Raw genomic sequence first — 24187 nt, 5'->3', positions numbered from 1 at the left:
TGCAACTAGACAGACCACATGGTGCCAACATCTCCTAAACTTTCCCCATACTTATAAACAACACACTCCATGTGGTACCAACAGGTGATTCAGCTCCATATGCTTTTTGGAGCTGCCGCCATGCTAGAACCCAGGAAGCTACACATCAATTGACTCGTGCAGACGTCATGCTGTAAAGCTAGCAGTTAATGGGAGCTGTTTTCTGGAATAGAAAACAATAGCAATAGAAGGGGACGAATTTCCTCCTGAAAGAGGAAAGGGATCAGCACCATTGCTATGCACAATGGCATTTATTCACCTTACAAGGCCAAGTCATGTCAAAGAGTGCCTCCAAGGACTTGGGAGGAAATCAGCCTTGTTTACTCCAATGAAAAGAGTTCAAAGAAGCTCGTGCGTTGGCTGGTTAACAGAATTTATTATAATTAACTGTAAACCTAATATAGCAAAGTGATCCATTGATCGCCTAAATTAGCAGCATGATTTCATTGCAAATGGATTTATTATTATTATTGTTAACATTTTAAAAATGCCAAATATTATTTAAGAGTTGTTGTTTACAAACAGTCACTGGCAGTCTTACTGAACTCACTGAGCTTTCTTTCCAAGTGCAGATGTGGCCTAGAAATAAATATATACCGGTATGTAGTATTTATTTTTAACCTCTGGAAAAAAATGATTTACATTATAAAAACCCTGGTATTAATTATCTGTTTTGCAGATCTTTCTAGCAACATACATCAATCCACATTTTAAATGATTTGTGAAAATTTACCTTAACACTCACTCCTCCAGGCCCCTACTGACTGAAATTAGTGATTTGCCAATCAACTACTTGATATCCCTGAGGTCCCATTATTATATCACAATTCACCAGGTCACCCCATCTGCCTCTGTCAATGATGTAACAAATTTCAAGGTGGACCCTCAAGTTGATGGCAAAGTTATAAATTGTACCCATGTGTACTTAAATAGCCTTCCTTTTTTCTTTTTTTAAAATGTTTTATTTTAACACACACACACATTATACACACACACACACACACACACACACACACACACATATATATATATATATATATATATATATATATATATATATATATATATATATACATACATATACATATATATATACACATACATCATACATTACATACATCACACACACACATACATGTGTTATATATATATATATATATATATATATATATATATATATATATATATATATATATATATATATATATATATAAAACACATCACCATCAATATTTGGTAAACTGTTTTGTCTGGGTTTGTATTTACAAATAATCAATAACAGTTAGTTTCTATAATTCTATATTCCACATAGCTTTCCTTGATTTTCTCTACTTCCAATAATATTCTTTTATCAACCTTAAATTAGTACATTTCTTGATAATTTTAGAAGATAATTAAATATCTACAAATATCCTCCACCTCATTAAGCTTCTTTTCTAATTAATTATCTAGATCACCTTGTCATAGATCCTGTTCTTAGAATTCTCATTTCAATTTATTTTCCCCACAATATTCAAAAGAAAACATTTTTACCTGTTAAAATTTTCTTAGAGTTAATTACACTTATACATTGAAGTCTTTTTCCTCATATGAACCAGGCCTTTCTTTAAAGTATACTAGTAATAGAGATAGATTAAAACCAAACATGGTAACTCAGCACATTTTTAAGGACTAAAAATACCCACATGAAGAAGGTGCTGAATTAAAAAGGAGACAAAAAATTTATTCACTGCAAGCTTTCATCACAGATCAGAAGCACCATCGGATAAGCCTGTTGACACTTCATTTTTGCCCTTGGTTGGTGAATACCTGGCTTCTAATATAACCACTACATATTTTACATTCTGATCTCCTGAGGAAATTTTCCTCTGAATATATCATGTTCTCAAACTGTTTTTAGGCTGTTTTTGTTGTCACTGGTTGAAGTAGTCTGAAGGGACCTGGATACGTCAGCCAGCCCCTTCAGACACAAGATGAGTGTTATTTATGCCTGAGAACTGGTGTGGAAACCTATTTTTTCTCACCTTCAAATGCACACCAAAAACTAAAGGTTATCCTCTTGCTCATTTCCCTTTTGACTGTGGTAACAGTCAGCCACTTTTTTTCCCCAAAACCGATTTTCAACACGCATCCACACAGCTGTGAAAGTAAATGTGCACTTTACTCGTTTTAAATGAGCATAGCTGCCAAAAGGTAATTTACTGTGCCTACATAACCTGTCCTGTCTTTTGAATTCACCACAACAATTTCCTTCCTTGAGCACTGCATGTTTATTAGGATCTTAACTTACCTATTTTCATTTGTTCAAACATGTTATTACTCCTTACTGCTTTATTTATTAAATTTTTATGCTGCCTGTCTCACTAATGCAGCAAGGGTGGGCAGCTTACAATATGATAAAAAAAAGATACTGTAAAACAATTAAAATTAGAAGAATTAAATAGAAAGTTAAAAACCAAGACAATAGAGATCAGTAAGCTTTTAAATATTATTTTACGTGTTGGTTAGTACTGAAGTTAGATCAGGGGTTCCCAACCGATATGTGTGTGTGCGTGTGCGTGTGTGTGTGCGCGCACGCAAAATGATATTCCAGGGGGTGGGAAAACTTGGGGTTTCAAAATTATAGTGTATATGCATAATTCATTGCCATTATTTCAAACTTTTGTAAGGGGTGCGAGAATATATCAGAAGCGTTCTAGGGGTGCGGGGTATAGAAAAGGTTGGGAGCCGCTGAGATAGGTAAAGGAGGAAGTGAGGTTAACCATTTAAAACATTGATTTGCAAGCTGCAATAAAAGATATTTAAATAAAAACATCAAATATCAACTACTTAAATATGAGAATTGCTATGGGAGAGAGACAGTATAGTGGGCAGGGAAGAAAACCAGGTAAATAAATTATTTTTCCAAAACAAAGTAATATAAGAAGCTCCCTTATACTGTCTTGAATTAGATTGTTAATCCATTTATCTCTGTATTTTCTGATACTGACCAAAAGGGATTCATTAAATTTTCAGAAAGACATATCTAGAAATGATAGGATACTGGATTTGGGATCTTCTGCACACACTCTTATTGAGATGTAACCCTTCCTTAACCATGGGATCTTTACTGGATGATGAAAAGGTATTTTGGTTAGACTTTGTAGAAAAAGACAATTATTACCTTTGACAGTGTGTTACAAAAGGGGAAAACCCAAGGTGAATCTCAGTAACCAATATACAGCTTAAATATGATGAGCACCTTTACGCTCGTTGTGAAGATATACTCTCATGTTGTAACCTAGAGTTTATTGTCATAAAAATGGAGATAGGATTACAACCACAGCTGCTACACAGGGTTAAATTACCCAAGACAGGAATTGTCACACATGTGCATCCCGGCAAGAAGCTACAACTGTTACCTGTTTAAAATAATTTATCAGTAAGTTTTAAATTTAAGTTTTATTAGCTGACACAACTTGCACAAACTTCAAATAATAGTATATCTCTTGTGCATTTGAAAAAAGGGTTGTAAATGCAAAGAGACATGCTGCCTTGTTTTTAGAGGGGATGTGTGTAAGAGGATGGTCTCCGAAAGACTATTCCCTCTGGCCTCAAAAGACACAATACCTCTTCCAAAACAGGAACTCTCATTTGAAATTGTATTGTTCTCTATAGGAGCACATAGCACAAGAGCCAACTAGTATATGGTAGACGCTGAGTTCTTGGTGTTCTCTGAGCCTGCATATTTGCTCACAATCATTTCATTAGCCAACTAGATGCAAATATACTGATGATGTTACACTAGACAAGCATGCAAATGAGATGTTTACAAGCAAACAATCGAGAACAAAGAGCGCCAAGAACGCCATAGTTCAAACCTGAGCTACAATATTCTTTGGTGTTTTTTGTAGACTTTCTACTGGAGTATGCTATCTATCTTCATTTTAAGGAAGCCCCCTAAGAAAAAACAAGATAAGAATCCCAACTTTTACATTAGCACACAGCTAGACCTTACAACACCAACACTGGTGTTGCTCTTAGCTTGATCTGATGGCAGATTTGAAATGCGCAAGATTTAGTCCCACTGAAGAGATTATACAATAAATAAGTAAACAAACCAGAAATAAAGGCCAATCCAAAGTACTGAATCGCCTTGTTGATATACAGGTTAAGTTCATAGCTTCTCTTTGACTTTGTTACTCAAACCTATAATGGCATTGTTTACACATACAATAATATTAAATCATCACATGGCCTGGTTTCTTCTAACAGCAACATACAGACGAGTCTATAACGGCTTCAAGTTACACCTCAATCGGACCTCTATATCTTGGTCACAAGATCATGTTCAGAATCCCGATTTAGCATAATATATGAATCAGACCACTGTAATTGGTTTAAAAATGGGAATGGATCAATTTCTTTCTCATGGTTGACCTTTAAGAAGAGAAAGGAAATTATATATTATCTCAAAGCTAGATGCAGCTGTCCCTAGAATCTAACTTGTAATTTAACAGCATGGCAGCCTCCCGATGCATTAAGCTACACAAAAAGTCATCAGGGACACTGGGCAGGTAAGGATGCGCACAAACTGCCATCGTATAATAACCAACTGGGCTCCTGTGCAACCCTGAGTTTCAGTATTAGGAAGGAGAAAATCTCCTTCTGCCATTCATAATAAAGAGTACTTATAAATGGGACTAAGCATATTTGGCAAGTGGCTTGAAAGAAATGCTTGAAATCTCACAGAAGCATAGTAATTCTGTTCATTACAGCAGCCTGTCTTTCAAGGAAGAGCAGAAAGGTCTGGAGCAGGGGATAGGCAACCTTGGCTCTTTTATGACTTGTGGACTTCAACTCCCAGAATTCCTGAGCCAGCCGGATCAGGAATTCTGGGAGTTGAAGTCCACGAGTCATAAAAGAGCCAAAGTTGCCTACCCCTGGTCTGGAGCATGGATCAAGTACAAACCATTCCTTCCAAGTCTTCTTAAAGTGCACACAGCCCTATTAATTGAAAAACACATCCTGGAGCAGACATTAAATGCACTAGAATGCATATTTCAACTGCCATTTTTGACCAACACCTTCAAATTCTGTGTTAAATATTCAAAACAGGAGTTTTATACAAAGTTTATTGCAAGTTTCTCATAATTTCCTTTAGAGCAGAAAGTCAATTAATTGCATATACTTGCTCTCAATAGCTTTTAATTAAAGGTTTGACAGTAAATAAAAGAATGGGATAGATAGGTTAGCTGAACTCTTTCTCAACTTGTTTAACCATGACATTAAAACAATGGCCTCATTCACACATTGTGCTAACTCATGTCTGCATCTTAGCACCTTGGTTGAATCTTCCCAATGGAGCTTAGTTTGTTCAACTTGCATAATTAAGCAGATCCCAGCTTAATGCAATGGACAGACCCAACTATTGTTTATTATAGCAATCAAGACCTAGACACATACCGGTAGTAGGCAGTGAAGCTGTCACTCTGTTTTGATATTAAGAACACTTGTTCTTGTCTCCAGAATCTAATAGTCTCTTGTTAATCTGACTGATAGTTTAGGGAAGAAAACTATATTCTGAAAGGTAATTTGTTTCAACAGCTACAATTAAGATCAGGGGTCTTCAAACTTGGCCCATTTATGACTTGTGGACTTCAACTCCCAGAATTCCTCAGCCAGGCATGCCTGGCTGAGGAATTCTGGGAGTTGAAGTCCATAAGTCATAAAGGGACCAAGTTTGAAGACCCCTGATTAAGATGAACTACTGATTAAGATGAAGATGATTAAGATGAACTACTGGACTAGTGTAATTTAAACTGTGGTTAACATGAAGAACCTGAATCCCTGACCCTTTATTTGTGTCCATAGTAAAGGAGAGCGAAAAAGGGCTGATGTGGGCAGAGAATGACTGCAGTTCATTTGTGCAAATTTATAAAACATGAGTAACTTCTCTGTTGCCTATCAACAGCTTTCAACAACATACTAAACATGAAACTTGAATATATTGCTGGGCGAAAACCATACTATTATTTCTTCTCTACCACAATAAAATCAGGAAGTCAAATGGTTTACACTAGAGGTTCTTTCTATAAGTATGTTTAGCTATAGTTAACTTAACCCAATCTTCTATATTTCCATAAGGAAAAACCAACATTCAATGCTGGGTCTATGCAGTACATTAAGGTAGACCTTGGTTGGCTAAGTTGTGGTTCAATGTGACAAAAAAACAATTCTGTGCTTGTCTACTATCAGGTTCTCTCAAGTTTATGCATTAACTTTGGGAAAACCAATCATTGTTATGGCCGTGGCAATAGCAAATGCTAATTTTGCTCAATTAAAACCATCTCATGCTAATAGCATATTTTCATTTCAGTGTGAGCATAAGCTGATATAGGAGGCACTCTGGTTATGCAACATCCCTAGGTCCTCTTTTCTGTTTTTCGTAAGGAGAATGATGATGGCACTTGTTACCCTTTAATGCAGTGCTTCACATTTATTGGGTAAAAGTGTTTTTTCTTGGGGTAATGAGTTCATTTGTCATTAGCCAATCACAAGGACATTAAATTGATTTAAAGTGTTTTAATACTACATTGAGTAAAAAGGACTTTCTGACAAGTAGGTTTGAGAATTGAAAAAATATTTGGGAAGCACTATTTTTAATGCAAGATGGATACTCACTGCTTGACCGGAAGCTAAAGGAAATTACACTAAACCAGTGAATGGGGTTTTATTAGTCTAGAGAGAAGTAGCTTTAAGAAATATAAAGATGGAGAAATGGGTTTTTATTAGTCTAGAGATTAAACCAGTGAATGGGTTTTTATTAGTCTAAAGAGAAATAGCTTTAAGAAATATAAAGGTGAAGGGACACACTGCTTGACTGGAAGCTAAAGGAAATTGCATTGGAGCATTAAAACAGTGAATAGTGGGGAGTTTTTTGGATTAATCTAGAGCATGGGTGTCAAACTGCCAGCCCACGGGCCAGATGCATCATAGCAAAACCGTGCCCACCCCGTTGCTGGCAATGGCAAAAAAGTCACGATATGTCACAACATGTCACATGACATTGCGAGTTTGACACCCCTGAGGTAGAGAGAAGTAGCCTTATGATATATAAAGGTGAAGAGCCATACTGTAATTCATTGATAAGGTACATGCTTTGCATACAAAAATCTAGGATTCCATTCTTGATATTTCTAGATACTGCTGGAAAAAGATGCCTGTCTAAAATCCTGGAAACCATAGCGTAAGTGCCTCTTCCACCACACTTTAACTTTATTTCCATCCTTCTAGTCAACAGACTGTCAATGAAACACAATGAAAGCTGCAATCCAATCCTCAGATACTTGAGGTTACACATCACCATCACAGCATGAATAACGCTGAGATACTAACATCAAACTATTGATTACCTTTAAAGCTTTCTCGCTCCACATTTATGTTCAAAAAAGGGTATCTGCAATAAAAGTTTCTCTTTTAAACCAACTATTTTATTCAGTAAAAATGAAAATGCTACCCAGTGTTTGGACGGTGTTGTCAACTTCTCAAGAGGTTAGTCTAACAACATTGCAGCAAATATTACATTTTAAGCAATTCAAAGCCATCAAATTCATCCTTGCCATAACTGAATTAGTGCTTTCTAGCCAAGCTTAAGTTGATAGAACACTATACAGGTGTGTTATTTGCTTTCCTCATTGCAAATTCCTACTCTACCCCCTCTATTCCCTGTCATGACTAATTACCTGACTTACCTTCAAGATCATGGGTAAAAAAAGCTTAACAGATTTGATATACCTCAAAGCTATATCTGGCCTGTGCTGACTAAAGGGAAATAATATTTTAACAATGGATGCAACTAAGACATGCTTGTACTTGCCTCTTGTTTAGGCTAGGGCCAAGATAAAAGCAACATTAAGTGGATGTGGAAACAGTTGTAGACAGGCCATGATTTTCTGTAATTGGCTTCAAATGGGGAAAGAACTTTATGACCTCCAGTCATCCCTCCATCATTATACTGATACAACAGTAATAGAGGCCTTCTGCTACCTAAATAATGGTTGTGTGGCACTAGAAGACAGAAATAAGTAGCTGAAAGATTAACAATGAGCAAATTTCGTATCAGTATAGTTTGTCAAGGATAGGTAGAAACAGGTCTTTTTTGTCATACAACGCCCATAACGGAGTTCTGGCACCTTTTTGGATGGAACCTTATAGGGTAGGCAAGGCGGGTTGTGTGACATGTGTGAGTTCCTGCACCTTTTTTTCTTCTTCAAAAAAAGCACTGGGTAGAAAGCATTGGATTTAGAGAAAAGATTAGTGCTATTCTGGAGTAGTGCTAACCTCATGCCTGAAAGTGCCTTTAATGAATTTGTATCAAACCACAGAAGGCTCCTTCTGGTCACAAGGTTAGTGTTCTCCCAGAACTGTGTATACACAATAAGCAACTCAAACAGCCAAGAGACATGAAGTGGGAGGGGAGAGAGAGAATGAGAGAGACTGATAACTGATGTAAGGGGGGAAAAAGCTTTTCTGCCCAAAGTAGAATGGATGTCATCCAATTTGGCTTAAGTGGACAACAGAATCCAAGTTGATCCCATCCCTTAAGGATTGATCAGCTGGCCGTAACATCAAACAAGCAAGATCCAAGTTGCATCAGACTGTGCATGCAGGGACACTATTGTGATTTGTGGTCTGTTTCATAGTGGAAAGCACTGTCAGGGACTAAAGACTATTTACTTAAGTGCTCAGATACAGATCAGGGATGAAGGCAACTGGGAAATCTGGGGGGAAGGGGGATATCCTGCAAGAAGATGCAGGAGAGGAAAGGCCCATAATTTTTAATGGGGAAATCTGTTCATCTTCCTAACAGATTGGTTCCTAACTGTTAAAAGAGTTAAGCCCGCTTGAATGATTACAATAAAACCCATGTCCTGATTTGAACCTAGTGACCATCAGCATACTGAATTTGGCACTTTCTTGCAAAACAAAAGTGGGAATTGTATGCCCAGCCATAAGCTCATTAGTTTATCTAGTGGTTAAGGTGTTGGCCTAGAAACAGATGAAATTGAATTTTAGTCCTGCCTTAGCCATGAACGCCAGCTGGGTGGCTTTGGGCCAGTCACTCTGTCTGGGCCCAACTCACCTTACAAGGGTAAACTGCCAGCCCACGGGCCGGATGCGTCATGTGGAAGCCACACCCACCCCACTGCGGGCAATGGCAAAATCATCCCGATATGTTGCGCGACATCACATGATGTCGCGAGTTTGACATGTCTGCCTTACAAAATCGTTGTTGTGGAGAAAATAGGAGGAGGAAGAAGTATTAGGTATTTTTGCCACCTTGTGTTATTTATAAAAATATACATACACATAACTAATCCATATAAAGATTGTCCTTGACTTACCACCTTTCATTTAGTGACCGTTCGAAGTTACAACAGCAATGAAAGAAGTGACTTATGACTCAGGAATTCTGGGAGTTGAAGTCCACGAGTCATAAAAGAGCCAAGGTTGCCTACCCCTGGTCTGGAGCATGGATCAAGTACAAACCATTCCTTCCAAGTCTTCTTAAAGTGCACACAGCCCTATTAATTGAAAAACACATCCTGGAGCAGACATTAAATGCACTACAATGCATATTTCAACTGCCATTTTTCACCAACACCTTCAAATTCTGTGTTTGTTAAATATCCAAAACAAGCAAAGTCAATGGGGAAGCCATAATCCCTTTACAATTGTGTTACTAACTCAACAACTGCAGTGATTCACTTAACAACTGTGGTTAAAAAAAAAGGTAAAATGGGGCAAAGCTCATTTAACAACTGTCTCAGTCAGCAACAGAAATGTTGGGCTCCACTGTGCTCCTAAGTTGAGGACTACCTACACACACACACACACACACACACACACATCAATTTGCCGTAGCTTCATTTTTTTATTATTCTGTCTGCATTTCGATAGATAGTAGATAGATAGATAGATAGATAGATAGATAGATAGATAGATAGATAGATAGATAGATAGATAGATAGATAGATAGATGATAGACAAACAGACAGATATGAAGACAGAATAAAAATAATAATAAAAACCCGAAGCTACAGCAAAAAAACAACAGCGGGCGCGCCAGCATCGTGAAAAGGATGCGAGGCTCCCTCAGAGCCTGATCGCCACTGGCTGCCCGCTCGCTTCCTCGGCTTCCAGACCAGCTCGCAGCTTGGCCCTACTTCCCTTTCCCCTGGCCCCGGAGGCTCCGCGGCAGTTACCGCCCGGGCGATACCGGCTCTTTGGCACGTCGCGAAAAAACAAACGAGAGGCGGACTTCGGCTGACAGAAGAGGAGGATCCTAGTCGACGCCTAGCCGGTGCTCAACGATTTCCTGTTTTCAAGGATCCATTTGAAGAGGTTTTGGAAGGAAGCGCAAATCACAGAACCGCAGTAAGGCAAACGAAGGGGTCGGAAAGCCGAGAGATAATTTTCCTCGGCCAAGTGGAGGTTCCCAGGGCTCCCGCTTCTTGAGGAAAGTACTCCAGGACCCATCCTCCGATCTTATCTAGAGTAAATCCCAACTCGAGGGATTTATTTCCAGGTAAAGGTGGAAATAAAAGAACGGCAAAGATCGCCTGGATTTCCTCACCCCCACCCCCCGCCCACCCCCCGCCCGAGTCGATTCCGTCCCGCTCGCAAGCGAAGCCCCGCAAGAAGAGGCTTTGAAACCCGTTTTGCAGCGCGTTCCCACGAGACGGTTAGCAGCCCCCCCCCCGATCCACCCTCGCGAGGTTGACTTTCAAAGCCGGCGAGATCGATCCGTCTCCAAAGTCCCGGGGTGGGGACTAATCTTAAAATGAGTTCGCCGGTCTTTTCTCCGCCTTTCATTCCGAGATCAAGCTCCGGAGTCGGAGCCCCTCTTTGGCTCTCCTTCCACACCGGATGTCCACGGCGAACCCTTCGGGTGGCTGACGCCATGGCTCCCGCACTCCCATCTATTGCCTATATGCCTAGACCGGAGGCATCATCCCACGGACCTGGCAGAAATAACCCGCTTCCCCGCCGGAGACCCACCAACCCCGGCCTGCCCGGAGCCTTTTTTTTTTTTGCTTCGCCGCCTCTCCCATCTCTCGCCATCGCTTCCCCGGCTGCGGCCGGGAGAGAACTCACCTTAATCGAGCGCGGGGCGCCGCCGGAGGCCACTTCTCCGAGGCGGCGGGCGCAGCTACGGCAGGGGGCGGCTCTCCCGGCCGCGCTCCGAAGGCGGCTTGGCGGCTGCCCGGCTTCGCGCACCATCGCCCGGTTGCTGCTGCTGCTGCTGCTCTTGCCCCGGCGCCGCTTCTTCCTCGGGCTTTCTGTGCGAGGCCCGCCTTCTCGGGTTGCAAAGTGCAAGGCGACGCTCAGCCGGCCTCCCGAAGCTCCAAAGCGCTTGCAGGGAAAGCAGGACCCAGCAAGCCGCCAGGTGCAGCCGCCAGCCCCGCCCTCCCGCCAGCGCCGCGCCCTTTCTCCGCCTTCGCGGTGCGGCTGCTGCTTGCTGCTTCCCTCTTTTCCCGGCCAGCGTTTTTTCGGGCCGCACCGGAGCCGCCTGTGCCGCTGCAACCTCGATTGCTTGATGGTCGAGAGAGCCTGGCTGCTTGCCGCAGGAACCAAGAGCCCCTCCCCAAAAAGCGTATGCAGCCTTTTGATATGAACGTTAGGAGGAATATTAACAGATCACCCCCTTAAAGGCCAACTAAGCACCTTGGCATAACAGGAAATATTAAAAGGGGCAGGTCAGAAAACTGCAGTATGATAAACAAGTAGCCTGTAAAATTATAAGAAGGTGCCGGCGAAACTTTTTAGCATAAGGCAGATTGAAGTCGACCGCTCTCCTCGTTTTATTTTTTATTTATTTTAATTCCATTTATATCCCGCCCTTCTCCGAAGACTCAGGGTGGCTTACAAGCTTACTTGCGGGTAGGTAGGCCCGATGCAATTCTTGATCGCACTGGCCTGCCTGGTAAAGAAGTCCACAGAATTTGATCTGGACAGATGTGCCCAGCTGATCGGTGGAAATTGACCATGGACCACCTCTTGTGCCATTTTTAAAAACTTATTTTTTACCGCAGTTGAATTCTTTTTAAAGTACGATGACCTCACTTGGATACAGTACTTCTTATGGAGTACCAGAGTAGAGTGGAATTAAGGCGTTTTATTTTAATATTAGCATTAAGGTTTGCTGTTGCCAGATAAATTAACATATTAAATTAATTACATAAATTAAATTCTATAATAAATAGGTTTATAATAAAGTATCTCAAATATATAAATTCAATTCAATATTTAATTAGTAGTCCTATTTTGCCCTAATTTGTTAGTCCCTCATGTTAAGAAAAAGAAATGGCCTTGTATGAATTTATAAAAGCTCCAAATATTATTTGCAAATAGTTTTTAGAAATACTTTGTTTATATGACTACAGCTCTGTAATTCAGTGGACAATTTTGTCAGGATTTTCTTACAACTACGGTACTACTTTCCTGAGTTCTTTATGACAGTAATATATTCCCTGTAAATATTCTTCATATAAGTTGCAACATCTGGTCCATCAGTATTTACAGAATCAAAGCAGCTGAAATATTAGCCCTTTTTTCATTTTTAAGTAGAATATGGTTTGCTTTAACATAGTTAAAGTGAATGATGGAAAACAAGGGCAAAAAACACAGTAAGAGACATGCTTGATTCTAATAATACAACCATATTCCTGTAGTGGCAGTGTGAAAGATCATTGGATTTCAAGGATTTAGGATTTCTCCATATTTAGCGTTCATTCTGAGCTATGCTTTTAACCTGCTTGTTTTCCACTCTTGTTTGAGTGAGAGGGGAAGCTTCACACAGCTGTTGATTGTTTAGGTTAGCACTGCCTTATTTGTGAAAATTTTCAGACTTTTGTTTGTCATCCAGCATTATACAGATCAGGTGCAGCTTGTGTCCGTGGAAGCAAAGCGACAAAGTTTGGGACCAGATTTTAATAAAAACCCCTAGAATTGCCCTTTTAGTTTTGAATCTCAGCATAGGCTTGAGCTTTCAGCACTGTGTAACCAGGGCTTGCATCAAAAGGAGCTCCTAAGCAGCTGGAGGAAGAGCATCTTGCTCAGTATATTATGCAATTTGTATATGGCTAAATATACCTCTTGTCTCTAGAATGATGTCTGAAAATACCACAGGAGTAAGTCAAAGCTCAAATACACAACTGAAGGAGTTGCTTAAAAAGAAAAAGAAAAGAAAAGCAGACTTCCTTTGATGTACGGCACACCTTCTCTGAAGCTCTTCGAGAAAACTAGATCGTTTCCAAATTTAAATCCAGATTTCAAAGGAAGCGAGTCTCATAAAGAAATCATTCTAAAATTGTTCTTGTCCCTGCTCCCGCTCTACAGAGAATAAAAATGCAAGGAGGAAAGGAAGAAAGAGTAATGCAACTTTGTGACTGAAACCTGTGGTTTTTAATCTGAGACTTCTCCTTTTTTTACTTTCAGATGGTACTTGGTGAAAATATAGAAGGAATCTGCCAACTGGGCAGAAAAAAAAAATCTTCAAACTACTTTTCAGCAAACATAATTACTTAGGATCTGCCTCTATATTTCTCAAAAGAGATCAGCATGTAAAGAATTAAATAAAGCCTTTAGTAATTGTCCTTCCTGTCATTTTACTTAAATATGATTGCTTGCACAGGAACTCTGGTTCAAGCTTGAACAGAGTCTTAAAAGAGACTGCAGTCTATATTTTTGTTTATTAAACAGATTTATGTAGTCACTCAACTCATAGTTACTCCAGGCAGCAAACAAAGGTGCTCCTTCCAGCCCAATATAAAGAACAGTTGCTGGAACTGAGTATCTAATTTAATGAAGAGAAGGACTAGCGGTGACATGATAGCAGTGTTCCAATATCTCAGGGGTTGCCACAAAGGAGGGGATCAACCTATTCTCCAAAGCAGCTGAAAACAGGATACAAAGCAATGGATTGAAACTAATCAAGGAGAGAAGCAGCCTAGAACTAAGGAGAAATTTCCTGACAATTAGAACAACCAACCAGTGGACCAGCTTGCCTCCAAAAGTTGTGGGTGCTCCAACACTGGAGGTTTTTAAGAAGTAATTGGACAGCCATTTGTCTGAAATGTTATAGGGTTTCCTGCCAGAGTCAGAACTAAGACAAACCAACATTACTGAAGATAAACCAAGACACAGCACCAAGGAATTTATTTCTGTGATCCTTTAAAACAGAGGTCCCCAACCTTTTGGGCACCAGCGACTGGTTCCATGGAGTGAGGTTTTTCTGCAGACCAGAGGAGGCGTGGTTTTGTGTGCTGCCTGCATCCCACAGATGGGGCTTTGCTTGTTAGTGCAGCCCTGTTGCTGACATGCCATGGCCCAGTATTTTCCAGGGACAAATGCATGAGCTAATAACAGTGATATTCATCCCCCACTTCACAAAGAAGCTATTTGTAGCATAATACCCAATTTATAAAAACAAGATGATTGCAAAGTTACTTGAAGGTAAATTCTATTTGAAGTCACAGAATACGCTAAGAAAGACTTAAATAATATCAAAATTAAGGCTTCCATCTTTAAAAGAAGACCGCAGTTTCTCTTATGCCTCCTGGGCAGAAGATAAACTACAGTAGTGACATCTTTGCACTAATGTAATCTCCAATAATTTCTTTACCTCTTGCTTCTCAGAAAAACCAACCAATGAATGTCCTTCGAAATCATAAAAATCAAAGCAGAACTGTTTTCTTAAAGGAAAGGAAGTGGAGCCTGAAGTGGGATTGCATCAGTCAGGTTTTTTTAAAAGTAGAGATCAGTTGAGATAGCACCTTGCTGGGAGATTGTCAGGGTTCTAATTTCTTTATCTATTTGCTTTGATGGTGGCTATTACGATATGAGCCTGCAGGACTTAACGCTCAGCAGAACAGGATTATCTCCAAACATACACTTCTTTACTGAGGGCTTTTTATACAACATGACGCAAGACAACTTGTATAAATTAGACGTGCAATCAAGGTTGTTAGGTACTGTTGCCTTCCAAACTACTAGCTAAAAACTCCTAAAAAGCATTCAGAAAACGTTACTATCATTCCATTTGCGAATCAGAGCAAGAGGAATTTACCAGTTACCTTTCCATTGTGCTATACAGAACCACCAAAATAACTCCAGGGAGAGGGAATGTTCAACCTGCATTTCAAAATTCACCAACCCAGCCTGACAATCGGCTTTTCCTCTCTGCTGCACCACTGCCTAGCAAGTTTAGTCCTTTTGTAAAATGGAAATATGGTAGCTTGATCAAGGTGACCATAGAAGAAGGACAGTGTAGAAAAATATGATCAGAGTGGTGTGGTAGTTAAGGTACTAGCCCAGAAACCAAAGACTTGAGCCCTTAATCCCTCTTTAGGTGTAAAGGTCAGCTGGGTGATTTGGGGCCTGTCATACTCTCTCAGACCAATCCACCTCATAGGATGGTGGTTGTGGGGAAAATAGGAGGAAGAATGAGTATTATGTCTGTTAGCTACCTTGAATCATTTATAAAGTAATAAAGGTGGGGTAAAAATCCAATATTGGCTAAGAGGCAGGTAGGTAGGCTGGTGAAGCTGGAAGAAGAAATGTTGACTTAGCCTTTTTAAAAAAATTAAAAACATCTCTGTTTTAAAAACAAAGTCTTCTGGCTAAGCCCAATTAATACATATGTTTATCTTCTGAAATTATCTAATCTAGGTGGATGTTAGGAAAAGGTATTATTTCCAAAGCTAGTCTTAGCTTATGGGCATGAACATCATTTGGAAGAGTATTGTAAGTGATGTCAAAACAATGACAACTTGCCTAAGAAACTGGCTTGATTTGAAAAACATATTAGGCTAACATATTGTCAGGTGGTATCTGGAACGGTATGTTGTATAATCTCAGGCCACTATGTTTTTTCAGGAAACCACAGTGCAACTAATCATTGCTTAGCATTTTCTACCCAGCCAGCCCCAGAAAAGAAAGCTAAAGTAGTCCCTGAATTCCAAATATTTTTGGAGTTTTTCTGCTTCAACAGAATACTGAACGATTCAATTTCTATAGAGAATGAATTCTGTCCCATTCTCTCTGGCTCAGCTGATTAATTTTCAACAAATCTCTTCCTCCTCACATATGATGAAGTTTCTGCCTTTTACCTGCTGTTTTTCATTGCATCCATGTCCCATTCACTTTATTTTCGATCCTTGCCATGGCCGCCTCTGCTCCTTCTGTGCCCACCCATGACTCCCATCAATTTCATTGTTCACAGTCCTATGTATTGTTTCCTCCAATCCCCACTCCAAATTTAGCAACTGACCTCAGTAAATACTACACTTCCTCTTTTCACCAGAAAGATTCTCAAGGAGTTAAAATACAAATGCTATGGAGGGAAGGTTGCTGAAAGGGGTTAGTGGTACTAGGGGAAAAGATGTGCCTGTCCTAAAAATTGATTTCCATAGCTATCTGAATCAAAACATACTTTGGAAAACTACATTATGTCTCTAATTCTTTAAATTATTCATTTAAAGAATTTAAAGCTTGGTTGCCTCGTTTTATAGCTCATCAGAGCTCTTTAAACTCCACAAGGTTCCAGTAGGATGGAAGGATTAAATCTGGAGTAATTCTCAGCACTTCAGTAAGTAAATCCTCACAATGAAGGCATTTTGGAGAAGGTTAAGCCTATACTATATATTTTGTGCCGCCTCTTTCAAGGTTTGTCATACTCAATTAAAAAGCCTCAAACCATTTTTGAATATAAAGGATAAAAATCAATGCAACTTTAAGAGAGGTTTGTAAACTGTTCCATAGCTCATTAGTAAAACCTGTAAGGAATTATTTGCCAATTCTGGAAGCTTAGTTGTTCTGTGTGAAAGAGACAGCATATGCTTAATAAGATTTAAAACATTACATGCACATAACTCACGTAATACTTTAAAAACCTGGGTAAATCTACTCTGTTAATACTGAAACTCTGAATCTCAAAATAGACGATACGTAACATATTTTCATAACCAAATGCTTATTTTGGGGGTACTCTGATCTACTTTCAGAATTATCATAGTGATTTATAACCAGTGAGATGGATGTGAATAGTAGGACAGAGATGCATTGTACAATTGATGACGGTTACAAATAATGTCTAATGTTATTCCCTCATAAATGATTATATGCCATTATTTTAATTTTATCTAGTGAATACTGTTTTAAAAACTCACTTGACCAAAGTACCAATATTTCTGCTACCAAAGGCTGATAATGACAACTTTTACTGTTCCTGTTACTCATTAGCAGCTAGGCTAGCAAATTAGGATGGAGTTGTAATCCAATATATTTGAACTCCCCAAACTGAAGAAAGATGGCCCTCCATACACAGTGGAATATTTTAACGATTCTGTTTCTTTTTAAAAATGCAATAATTTTATTAAAGTTTATTCGATATTAGCAAGTTGAATGTAAGTCCTCTTCTTTAATTATAATTTTTAGTTCTTTTCAGTTTCCTCTTTATCTTATCAGTTTTTCCTAAATAACAGCATTTTACCTTAGCAAGATATATAATATAATTAAAACATAACATTAACATAACACAACACAACATAGAATTAATTCCAAATTATTTCAAATCCCTCGACCTTTAATTTTTTATCTTACTACAGTCAAGATTCTAATAATTCTTTTACTGTTTATTTAACCACCACCACCACCCATTTTTAAGTTCTTAATGTTGCACTTATGTATAAATTAATTTGGTTACTAATATAATATTTATGCTTTATCTTTTGATCATGTGCACACTGAAGCAAGATTCACATTTTGGGGTTATTTGTGGCAAAGGGTTTGAAGATTGTACTAAGCCATGGTTCTGCATAACAAAATGTATTGCATGAGTAACTCAGTTCATGCACCATATTAAATTATAAAGTGGCTTTATAGAACTACAATAGCTGGATATAGATCTGACCCCGAGCCACAAAACAAGCAACATGTTGTCCTTTAGTGAAAATCCTGCTATGTTCTCTGGGATGAATTTGATCCTCTCTTCTGAGGAAGTGGACAGCATTTATTGCCGGATCAGCAGCACAACCACCTGTAGTCTGGACCCTTGTCCTTTTGGGTTTGCAAAAGCCTCCAGGGAAGTTGTCTCTGGACTCAGGACAGTGATGTCCTTGAAAGAGGGAATGTTGCCTCCATTTTTGAAAAAAAGTAGGACAGTCCCCTTAAGAACTCATTGTTCAACCCAGATACACAGGACAATTATGTGTGGGATTCTCATGATTTTGCTCATCCAGAGCCCCAGTTGAGGCAACCTGAAGTAATAGCCAATTGGTGTGTTTGCTTTGTTTGTAAGTGATTATAGAAGTTGCTCTATTTTGCAGGCAATTCTGTAGTAAAGCTTTCTGAACTGGAACTGGACGGTTTCTCTCACCTCTCCCATCTCCTTTCACCAAGCTGGTACTCTCCTTGAGCATTAGGGCTATAACCCCAGAATTCCCTTGAAAAAAGAAACTGTATGACCAAAGTGGAGGAAATTCATCCAAAACCTGCTTAATTTGATGCTAGTGGATACTTACATAATTAAAAGTCCTGGCTCTGAAGATATATTTGGAGACAAAGTCCCTTTATATCATTTTTTAAATCATTTTCGACTCTTGGAAACTGCCTGCAGTTTACTTCACATGTTTTTTCAGAAATTGTTTGCCCTTGTCTGCTTCACAAGGTTGAGGGAAAGGGACTGGCTTAAGGTCACCCAGCTAGTTTTGAACCCAAGTTGGGACTAGAATTCACAGCCTCCCGGTTTCTAACCTGATGCCTTAACTACTATACCAAACTGGCTCTTGTACATCAATAGTTTGGAATAAAGCGACCTCAGATTTTTCTGTGGATGCCCCAAAATGACCCTTTTTAATTTGATATTTTTTATGGCAATCAGCTCCAAGTTATAGATTTAATAAAGAATACTGAACAATTCATAAGTGAGATCAGCACTTGCATTTAGTACAGCTCAGTTTTATCACATTTCCTGCATATAGTTTATACACTGGAGAACATTTTCCTTGGAGTAAATTTGATTTTTCAGATGCTTTAAAACTTCTTTTCTCCTAGTAACCTATATTACAGTGATGGCAAACCTTTTAGAGACTGAGTGCCAAAGCTGCAAACCAAAACCCACTTATTTATCGCAAAGTGCCAGGGGTGCATCAGCATTGTGGTGCCCTCGGGGGGGGGGGAGGCAGGGAGGCGCCTCTGAGTGCTGCCTCTGGCACGCAAAAACCAAGGGCACAAAAATGGGCCACCGTGCTACAAGGCGCAAATACGGCCGCCGCCGCGCCATGGGGTGCAGATATAAGGCGTTGCACCATGCAAGAATGAGACAGGGCTAGTGAGTATCACGCAGGCACTACCCCACCCCATTTGCAGCACCTGCATGCTCACGGCACCATGCACGCATGCACGCATGTAAAATGCTTCCCCCTCCCTTTTCTTCCAGTCCGTTAATCAACAATGGTTGGTGACCTCTGCTCTACTCGAGCTTGCTAGGTCGGCCGCTTCGCCTTCTTTGTGCTGGGCAGGGCTCCTGCTCCAAACTGCTGCTGGCGGCAGCGCACATACCAACAGAGAGGTCTCTGAGTGCCGCCTCTGGCACGTGTGCCATAGGTTCGCCACCACTGCTATATTACCTTCTATCTATAACTATTTCCCCTCTTTTTTAAAAAACAAAAATGAGGACAAACCTTATATCTATAATGCCTGTCTGATTCTAAGTTCCTAGTGGGAAATGCATCTGTGTTGGTCAACTTAACTCCAACTTACGTTCTTGCAGCTTCTTTTATATTTATAATTCTTTTTCCCCCCAATATTTTAAAAGTTTTTCCTACTTCCTGTTATTTTCTCACTGGATGCATTCCATTATCAGATTTTATCATTTAATTATCCTGTTTATAATACTCCTGTTGAGTTTTGTCATTTTCCCTCTGCAACATTAGGCCTCTGGCTCTATAAAATCATCCTACTCATTTTCTATTCACAGGCTTTAAAGAAGACAGAATTAAAGAATCAACTCCTTTACACAGTTTGTGCTAGGAACTGCTAAAGTCAATCCATTTACATAAACAATACAATTTGCTAATCACCAAATATATGCAATTGCAAAAATTGGAAACACATAGTTACAAAAACACTCATACAGCTTATTGCTCTTTCATATTAGTGGACCATAAAGCAACTAAATAGGATGGGTATAACACAGCATGCTAAGACATCAAAAATTAACTAAGGCTAACAATAGTCAAGATAGTATGTGATGTGAATACAGTTGCTAGATCTTTGTTTGCCCGTGTTAAGGATGTTGTGTAAACATAGCCATTGTATTGATATGTCACCCTAACAACCACTAAGGAATCATTAAGACTTCATTTTATGGCTGCATTTAATTGGATCAGAATACATTGTACTCTGGGACTTGCTTTTGAATCAATCTGAATAGGACTATGTTCTGTTTTTATCTAGAGGAAATATTAGTCACCTATATGAAGGGGCGCAGTGGCTCAGTGGGTTAGGACGCTGAGCTTGTCGATCAGAAGGTCGGCAGTTTGGCGGGTCAAATCCCAAGTGCCGCATAACAGAGTGAGCGCCTGTTACTCGTCCCAGCTTCTGCCAACTTAGCAATTCGAAAGCACGCAAAAATGCAAGTAGAAAAATAGGGACCACTATGGTGGGAAGGTAACAGTGTTCCATGCGCCTTTGGCATCTAGTCATGCCGGCCACATGACCACGGAGACGTCCTCGGACAAGCGCTGGCTCTTCAGCTTTGAAACGGAGATGAGCACCGGCCCCTAGAGTTGGAAACGACTAGCATGCATGTGCGGGGGAACCTTTACCTTTATATGAAGTTTACAAAAATTTCTCTAGGGACCTTTTTAAAAAAATCTTGTTATTGACTTAGGTAGCAACTTACATAAAGATACTCTGGACAATACTTTGTTGAACAGTTACCAGATCTAATTTACAAGAATCTGGAATACCATTACATGGCAGCAGAGAGTACTGTGTAGCTCTTTGCTAACATCTAGTGGCCATCCAGATTCTTGCAGCCCTATCACTGAGTATTTCATTCTATTGTACACTGTCCAGAGTCACTTTATGTGAGACTAGTGGACATATAAACTTGATAGATAAATAAAGTGGGACTTCAAAGTAAACATGAAATACTATAATCTTAGGTAAAATTACTTGGAATTTGAGACTGAATAAATACGCTTTGAGTTTTGCTGTAAACACATTTACCTTGTTCCATATACCTTTTCCCACACCCCTTTCAATAATTGGTGACAATGCATACAGGCTATACTTAAAGAGGAAGTACAAATGGATTCTAGTGGTCAATTTGTTTGCATTGGTTTTGATTGTCTTTATTCAAAATATACATGTACAGGATCTGCATAAACTATAAACTAATAGGAAGGAGCTAGTAGAATTCATGATGCAAGGGTGGTTGTTGTACATTTCCTCCTCTGTGACTGGTAGGACTTTCAGAGCAGCTATTACAAGATAAAATATTCTTTGGAAGAGAACTAAAAACAGACAGTATGTCTAAGCAAGCACAACCGTAAAAATATAGGTGGATAGTGCTTTCACAATGACATTAGCCCTGCTAATGAAATACCGAAAGATAGGTTGTGATTTTACAAGACAAGTTATAGGCAGAAATTGGCCAGAAATTCACAATCAGTTGACTCTTGAAGAGGGTTGGAGAATTTTATGAGCGTATTTCTACATCTTTAAATTGATGTACATTATAGCAGCTGCCACATAAATATTGTTGTTTCTGGATTTACAAGTATAAGGAAAGTAGAGCCAATAGTGTAGTTATTGGGCAAATAAGAAAGGTAAAGGTGCTTTGAAATAAAGCCTGCAGTTTCCTTGGCAATGTAGTTTGCAGTTGCTTTATGGCAGATTTTATTGTTTTATTTCTTAGTCTAAACAATAGATCTGGAGTCTCTAGGAGATACCTTTATCTAGGTAATAACCAAGGCCTGCCTTCTTAGCTTTAGAAATCAACCAAAGTAGGCTAGAGGTGATTCATTTTCCATTGCCAAATTGAATCAGTTACATGAAATACATAAATGAAAGAAGAAAGAGCTAAAATCTAGTGTTGCACAACATTCCTCCAGAGTGGGCGCTGTTTTCATCTTTGAATTATATCAAATCTGACACCAGAAACAGACTAACAGATGACCTGAATGCTACATGTATTGCTCTCAAACTTACAAAGTATAAGCCAAGGTTAGACAAATTATCAGCATGCATACAACAGCAAAAAATCACATTAATTGTTCAAAAGCATGCCAAATGCAAACTTTTACCTTTCAGTAAAAAGTTGTTTGTATCATTGAAAGCTTTGTTATTGTGTTTTTCTTTTAAGACAAAAGATGTTAATGTATGAGTTGTTTTTTCTAAACTAAAACCTCAGCATTCAGATTAAATTGCCGTGTTGGCACTTTGCGATAAATAAGTGGGTTTTGGGTTGCAGTTTGGGCACTTGGTCTCTAAAAGGTTCGCCATCGCTGTCATATAGCTTTACATGGTAACAAGAATGTGACAGTAACAACATGACCACTCTGTCTACTGGAACTAGACTGGATTTAGATTCCCTAAGTTAAGTTACTAGTGAAAGACATAATTGCTACTTTTTGAGCAAGTAAACCTAGCTTTCCACTCCAGCCCTGCAAGATACCATGGCCCAAAGGTACATTTCAAATAACTTTAGATTAAGGTATTCAGATTATTTAAAACAATTTATGTGAAGGCCTGGAGGAACATTGTCCATAGGGTCGTGATGGGTCGGACACGACTTTGCAACTAACAACAACATGGTGAAAAATAAAGCTACTTCTCCTAGTAACTCATAACACTAGTGTTGTTTTGCTAAAAGCCTACCAGCCAAAAATGGTAAGAAATCCTCATATGTACAATACGTACTGCATCAATGATAGTTTATTGTAGCAGAAGAATTGCTTTAAAATGGTCCCCCCATATTTTGAAGAGAACAGATTTGATATACGTCAATCAAATGGCCACAGAGAAAAGCAGTTATAACAAATACACAGAATACTCAATGTTTTTCCCCATCTGCATTAAATATGTATGTTTTAAAAACAGAAAAAGAAAAAGAAAGATTATTATTGTGTGAAGGAACATGGAAGGAGTCTTTGTATGAGCTCAGTTCTGGTACATATAGTTGAAGGTAAAGAGTAATTTAAAATAATTTTTAATAAGTTCTCCAGACCATCTTAGATAATGAGAATTCTTACTTACATGTTTAACTGTTTTGTTTTCTTCTTATGTATTACTGATTCTTTGTCTTACACATGCCCTCATTCACATTCAACACAACTGTGGGTAAAAACCATCAAAATAGATAAAGAACTGTGTCCTTTTTCCTGTGAACACTGTTACAGTACCTACTTGACATAGGAGGTGATATGATGTCACAGTGGAAGGCCTTATGTCATAATGGACTTCCCAGTCTATCAGCCATGGGAACAGTAATTTTGAATTGAATTTTTAAATTTTGAATTGTTTTTAGCATAGCTTCTAATCCAACTAAAATATTTATGAATTATATATGGCTGCTTTTGATGGTGCATACTTTTAATTATGAACAGCATTTTAATTTCTTTTAATACCATCTGATGCTGCCTCCTAAACTATTAAAAAACTGATTTCTAATCAGTTTTGACAACATGTCACAAAGCACACACAAAACCCCCCTAATGCACTATTCCTGTTTTTGTTTATATCATCAATGGATCAAATCTTCTAATTGTATTCTTTATCTTTAATCAAACATTACTCAGACTGATTGTAAGAAAACTATCTCTATCCCAACTAATAACCAACTTCAGCATTATCAGATAATTGAAAATTAAGACAGGTAATATGCAATTGATTATTTTCATTCTTCTCATCCAGTTATTAAAATTGTATTATCCTTATTTTATATTAAGTACAACTTAAACAGGCAGATATTTTCAATTCATTTTAATTTGTTAAAAAAACAATGTGCATACCAGCTTTATTCACAAAAATTGTGGCTGTTGCAGCATACCCAGACACAATTGTAATTTCCAACACTGCCTGCCAGCTTCCCACA

General features: G+C 38.8%; 2 protein-coding genes across 2 annotated transcripts in view; one reads left to right on the top strand and one right to left on the bottom strand.

Annotated features, from left to right (window-relative positions):
• The window catches only part of MFSD6 (major facilitator superfamily domain containing 6), a 37815-nt gene extending 26496 nt beyond the window's left edge, over window positions 1-11319 (bottom strand). Inside the window, exon 1 of the mRNA XM_081339134.1 lies at window positions 11179-11319. The gene's annotated coding sequence lies outside the window, so the exon portion shown is untranslated. The remainder of the gene's footprint in view (window positions 1-11178) is intronic.
• The window catches only part of HIBCH (3-hydroxyisobutyryl-CoA hydrolase), a 70469-nt gene continuing 56732 nt past the window's right edge, over window positions 10451-24187 (top strand). Inside the window, exon 1 of the mRNA XM_081339146.1 lies at window positions 10451-10609. The gene's annotated coding sequence lies outside the window, so the exon portion shown is untranslated. The remainder of the gene's footprint in view (window positions 10610-24187) is intronic.

This window comes from Vipera berus (genome assembly GCF_964194415.1).
Source record: "Vipera berus genome assembly, chromosome: 1".
Classification (NCBI taxonomy): Eukaryota; Metazoa; Chordata; class Lepidosauria; order Squamata; family Viperidae; genus Vipera; species Vipera berus.
Note: the sequence above shows the minus strand (reverse complement) of the source record. Positions and strands in the feature narration are given on the sequence as shown.